We start from the raw sequence: 6,560 nt of genomic DNA on the forward strand, positions 1-6,560 counted from the left end.
AATTATCAACCCGATACTGGATTCGAAAAGTTTCTCTCTCCTTTCGTCGTTATTTACACCGGACGGACTCACGGCCGGCTCTAGCTGGGTGTCATATATATATACGTCCCACGCTCATGCTGCCACTAGCGCGCAACAGAGTAGGGTGTCAATGACAACGACACAGCATTGAAACGAGCTACACAAGCCGGTCTCTCTTGATACCAATGTAAACGAGCATTAAGTTATCTTCAGACTGCCCGATATTTTCGTCCTTTGGACTTTCCCAACGATTCCTTTTTTTCTTTTTTTTTTTTACACCACAGCGAAGACTTGAGGAAGCGTGATTAGCACGCTCGCATCCCTCCCTGTCCTACTACAACTGTGTGTGTGTGTGTGTAAAGAAAGAAAAAAGAATACATTGGCTTTCTCTCTATCGAGAAGATGGCCTACGCAACGCAGATCAAAGGCCTAATACGTGTAATATAATACGCGTCTGGCCGTGTATAAATCACGCACGAATGATCTGGTCGGGCCCAACTCTTCTCGTACGCTTATTTTTCCGTGTTGAGGCACTATCATAAAATCACACAAACCCCAACACGTGTGTGTCTTGGAAGGAAGATGGCCTACGCAACGCAGATCAAAGGCCTAATACGTGTAGTACACACGTCTGCCGTGTAAATCACGCACGAATGATCTGGTCGGGCCCAACTCTTCTCCACCACACCACATCCCAACTTTGTACATTTTTATATATTTTTGTGCGTTGGGGCACCTTCATAATCACAAACCCCAACAACACATATATCTCTCTCTCTTTGAAAGATTTGTTGTGGCCTACGCAACGCAGATCAAAGGCCTAATACGTGTAGTACACACGTCTGGCCGTGTAAATCACGCACGAATGATCTGGCGGGCTCAACAATATCTTTTTTTTTTATATGAATTCTTATCCACAAACTAATCGAATTCATTTTCTCTCCTCCTCTCCTCTCTCTTTGAGATATATTGGAACATTGTAATGATCCTTCCGCAGGTTCACCTACGGAAACCTTGTTACGACTTTTACTTCCTCTAAATAATCAAGTTTGGTCATCTTCCCGGCATCATCGGCAATGCCGAAACATTGCCGCGCACCAGTCCGAAGACCTCACTAAATCATTCAATCGGTAGTAGCGACGGGCGGTGTGTACAAAGGGCAGGGACGTAATCAACGCGAGCTTATGACTCGCGCTTACTGGGAATTCCTCGTTCATGGGGAATAATTGCAAGCCCCAATCCCTAGCACGAAGGAGGTTCAGCGGGTTACCCGGGCCTTTCGGCCAGGGAACACACGCTGATTCCTTCAGTGTAGCGCGCGTGCGGCCCAGAACATCTAAGGGCATCACAGACCTGTTATTGCTCAATCTCGTGCGGCTAGAAGCCGCCTGTCCCTCTAAGAAGATTTGTTTGTACGTTGGTAGTAAAAACCCCACCGGCAGAAGCCGAGAGCCTTCGAGATACCATAATTACGTCTATTTAGCAGGCTAGAGTCTCGTTCGTTATCGGAATTAACCAGACAAATCGCTCCACCAACTAAGAACGGCCATGCACCACCACCCACCGAATCAAGAAAGAGCTATCAATCTGTCAATCCTTCCGGTGTCCGGGCCTGGTGAGGTTTCCCGTGTTGAGTCAAATTAAGCCGCAGGCTCCACTCCTGGTGGTGCCCTTCCGTCAATTCCTTTAAGTTTCAGCTTTGCAACCATACTTCCCCCGGAACCCAAAAGCTTTGGTTTCCCGGAAGCTGCCCGCCGAGTCATCGTAGGAACTTCGGCGGATCGCTAGCTGGCATCGTTTATGGTTAGAACTAGGGCGGTATCTGATCGCCTTCGAACCTCTAACTTTCGTTCTTGATTAATGAAAACATTTTTGGCAAATGCTTTCGCTTCTGTCCGTCTTGCGACGATCCAAGAATTTCACCTCTAACGTCGCAATACGAATGCCCCCATCTGTCCCTATTAATCATTACCTCGGGGTTCCGAAAACCAACAAAATAGAACCGAGGTCCTATTCCATTATTCCATGCACACAGTATTCAGGCGAAGGTAGCCTGCTTTGAGCACTCTAATTTGTTCAAAGTAAACGTACCGGCCCACCTCGACACTCAGTGAAGAGCACCGCGATGGGATATTAGTTGGACCGCCCCGTGAAGAGCAAAGCCCACCGGTAGGACGTACCACATAATGCCAGTTAAACACCGCGAGCGATGAACCGACACTGTGACACACAGATTCAACTACGAGCTTTTTAACCGCAACAACTTTAATATACGCTATTGGAGCTGGAATTACCGCGGCTGCTGGCACCAGACTTGCCCTCCAATGGATCCTCGTTAAAGGATTTAAAGTGTACTCATTCCGATTACGGGGCCTCGGATGAGTCCCGTATCGTTATTTTTCGTCACTACCTCCCCGTGCCGGGAGTGGGTAATTTGCGCGCCTGCTGCCTTCCTTGGATGTGGTAGCCGTTTCTCAGGCTCCCTCTCCGGAATCGAACCCTGATTCCCCGTTACCCGTTACAACCATGGTAGGCGCAGAACCTACCATCGACAGTTGATAAGGCAGACATTTGAAAGATGCGTCGCCGGTGCTATAAGACCATGCGATCAGCACAAAGTTATTCAGAGTCACCAAAGCAAACGATGGACGAGTGTAAACACCCGCCACCGATTGGTTTTGATCTAATAAAAGCGTTCCTACCATCTCTGGTCGGAACTCTGTTTTGCATGTATTAGCTCTAGAATTACCACAGTTATCCAAGTAAATTTTAGTACGATCTAAGAAACCATAACTGATTTAATGAGCCATTCGCGGTTTCACCTTAATACGGCATGTACTGAGACATGCATGGCTTAATCTTTGAGACAAGCATATGACTACTGGCAGGATCAACCAGGGAACTATACAATATGTATATATAAAATGGACAAAATTTAAATCCTTTTCCATCGTCGCCTGTTTCATATATATATGTCAGGTCGACACACCATTTTTCTCTTTCAAATATGTACAAGTTTTGCCACATTCCGCGCTTGTAACATATCTTCTTTAACGCTCAATTTCTTTCATTTTTCTACCATACAGATATTTTACCGTACGCCCAAAAACGTACGTATTATATTTTTGTTCTATCATAAAATCACATTTTTCTACGTACGCCAGCTTCGTACGTTTCTATCTTTGCCTTCATAAAATCACAAGATAATTTTATCTTCAAGAGTCTCGCTATTAACATCTTGTAAGATAAATGTACGTCCCAGCTAAAACGTACAAATACTTCAAGTTAAGTAATAATATATCATCGCTATTGACAAATTTTTAAGATCCAAGACACAGTTCTCTCTATATGTTTTAATATTTTTTATGTACTCAAATATATTCAAAGGAAAAAGTACATGGGTGATGCCATAGTCGTGGAAGCGCGTACGCTCACGCTGATCTTCTGACCGCCGGAAGCACGAAACCTCTGATCTGGGCAAAATCGGCAAGCCGAGGAAGAACGGACAGGACACATGCTGGACTGGCGAGAAAGCGTGTTCTTCCGCTCGCGCTAGGCATTTCGATTTCTGACACCTCTTGATTTAAAAAATCAGTTTTTTGATAGTTTTCTCTCTCCACTGGGCTATTTCATTTTAGCCACAGTTTTCAATTGGTACGATTTGCTTCCAAATCTTACAGATGCATTTTAAAAAATTTTTCCATCGCTCGGACAGAAGAGTCGATTGCTCAGTGAGTACGAGTATACATACAAAGTGCATACGGGTAACCAACCCCGTAGGGCTTGCCACATATGGGCCATTCGGTCAAAGACACCGACCCGTGGCCACGCTGTGTGGAGAAAAGTCCGTAACGTAAACGGCACGAAACAGTCAGGACCGAAGCCCCGAAGGAGCTCTGAGACAGCTTCTCGACCGAGATCGTAGAATTGGCCCAAAACCCGCTCTGCTCCGTCCGCCTCGCACGGACCGTGTATCTCTTATAGATACCGAACGGCCGGCAAGGACGCCGGCGCCGCCGGCCGAATAGCACGCGCGCTTATGAGTGTAAACCGCTGCGGCAACAGACCGCCCGGCCGTGCTGTTGTAACATAGCGCGTGAACGAACGAAAAAAATTTTTATAGTAAACATTAAAATAAATTACACTACCGTAAACTAGACAAAAAATTACACATTTTTTCCCAATATGAAAATTTTCACAAACTTTTTAAAGTCCCATCGCATCGAGTAAACTTTTTTAATAACGCGTCCGCACGATTCTAAATGCTTAATCCATATGTGAAATCGTTCACTGATCACGAATATCGCATTTAAAAAAATTACAAAAATTTATTTTTCAAAATAATCAAAAAAAACCGAAAAATCACAAGAGTAAAGTACCATTATTTTAAACAACATGTCGTTCTAAATGCTTAATCCCTATGTAAAAAAGTTATTTAAGCAAGAATATGTAATCGAAAAAAATTAGAAAAATTTATTTTAGCCGTAAATCGAAAATAATGGGGACACCGGAGCTGTTCGAAGCGCCGAGACGCGCCGCGTACGGCCGAATATTTTCTAAGTCCCAACGTACCGATCAAGAGTAAAGTACCATTTTCCTACATTAGATTTCGTTCTAAATGCTTAATCCCTTTGTAAAAACGTTAGTTAAGCAAGAATATCGTATTTTTAAAAAAATCTAATGATAGGATTTTCCAGAAAATTGAAAAAACCGAAAAATGTCAAGAGTAAAGTGCCATTTTCTGACATTAGATTTCGTTCTAAATGCTTAATCCCTATGTAGAAACGTTAGTTAAGCAAGAATATCGTATTTTTAAAAAAATCTAATGATAGGATTTTTCAGAAAATTGAAAAAACCGTAAAATGTCAAGAGTAAAGTGCCATTATTTTAAACAATGTATCGTTCTAAATGCTTAATCCCTATGTAAAAAAGTTATTTAAGCAAGAATATGTTATTGAAAAAAATTAGAAAAATTTATTTTAGCCGTAAATCGAAAATAATGGGGACACCGGAGCTGTTCGAAGCGCCGAGACGCGCCGCGTACGGCCGAATATTTTCTAAGTCCCAACGTACCGATCAAGAGTAAAGTACCATTTTCCTACATTAGATTTCGTTCTAAATGCTTAATCCCTATGTAAAAACGTTAGTTAAGCAAGAATATCGTATTTTTAAAAAAATCTAATGATAGGATTTTCCAGAAAATTGAAAAAACCGAAAAATGTCAAGAGTAAAGTACCATTTTCCTACATTAGATTTCGTTCTAAATGCTTAATCCCTATGTAAAAACGTTAGTTAAGCAAGAATATCGTATTTTTAAAAAAATCTAATGATAGGATTTTCCAGAAAATTGAAAAAACCGAAAAATGTCAAGAGTAAAGTGCCATTTTCTGACATTAGATGTCGTTCTAAATCCTTAATCCCTATGTAGAAACGTTAGTTAAGCAAGAATATCGTATTTTTAAAAAAATCTAATGGTAGGATTTTTCAGAAAATTGAAAAAACCGTAAAATGTCAAGAGTAAAGTGCCCTTATTTTAAACATTATATCGTTCTAAATGCTTAATCCCTATGTAAAAAAGTTATCTAAGCAAGAATATGTTATTGAATAAAATGAGAAAAATTTATTTTAGCCGTAAATCGAAAATAATGGGTCGAGCGAATCGGTCGATTGCGCCGAGACGCGCTATGATGCAACAGACGAGCGATTGGAACGCCCGAATATTTTCAAAGTCCCAACGTACCGATCAAGAGTAAAGTACCATTTTCCTACATTAGATTTCGTTCTAAATGCTTAATCCCTATGTAAAAACGTTAGTTAAGCAAGAATATCGTATTTTAAAAAAAATCTAATGATAGGATTTTCCAGAAAATTGAAAAAACCGAAAAATGTCAAGAGTAAAGTGCCATTTTCTGACATTAGATTTCGTTCTAAATGCTTAATCCCTATGTAGAAACGTTAGTTAAGCAAGAATATCGTATTTTTAAAAAAATCTAATGGTAGGATTTTTCAGAAAATTGAAAAAACCGTAAAATGTCAAGAGTAAAGTGCCCTTATTTTAAACATTATATCGTTCTAAATGCTTAATCCCTATGTAAAAAAGTTATCTAAGCAAGAATATGTTATTGAATAAAATGAGAAAAATTTATTTTAGCCGTAAATCGAAAATAATGGGTCGAGCGAATCGGTCGATTGCGCCGAGACGCGCTATGATGCAACAGACGAGCGATTGGAACGCCCGAATATTTTCAAAGTCCCAACGTACCGGTCAAGAGTAAAGTACCATTTTCCTACATTAGATTTCGTTCTAAATGCTTAATCCCTATGTAAAAACGTTAGTTAAGCAAGAATATCGTATTTTAAAAAAAATCTAATGATAGGATTTTCCAGAAAATTGAAAAAACCGAAAAATGTCAAGAGTAAAGTGCCATTTTCTGACATTAGATTTCGTTCTAAATGCTTAATCCCTATGTAGAAACGTTAGTTAAGCAAGAATATCGTATTTTTAAAAAAATCTAATGGTAGGATTTTTCAGAAAATTG

General features: G+C 40.5%; 1 non-coding gene across 1 annotated transcript; it reads right to left on the bottom strand.

Moving 5' to 3' along the window:
- Positions 1–1,001: 1,001 nt before the first annotated feature.
- Positions 1,002–2,922, bottom strand: LOC143262856 (small subunit ribosomal RNA). The gene has a single exon (XR_013036516.1). It is a non-coding gene; the product is annotated as a small subunit ribosomal RNA (ribosomal RNA).
- Between the last annotated feature and the right edge of the window lie 3,638 nt (positions 2,923–6,560).

The sequence above is a fragment of the Megalopta genalis genome, unplaced genomic scaffold (assembly GCF_051020955.1).
Source record: "Megalopta genalis isolate 19385.01 unplaced genomic scaffold, iyMegGena1_principal scaffold0225, whole genome shotgun sequence".
NCBI classification, from domain to species: domain Eukaryota; kingdom Metazoa; phylum Arthropoda; class Insecta; order Hymenoptera; family Halictidae; genus Megalopta; species Megalopta genalis.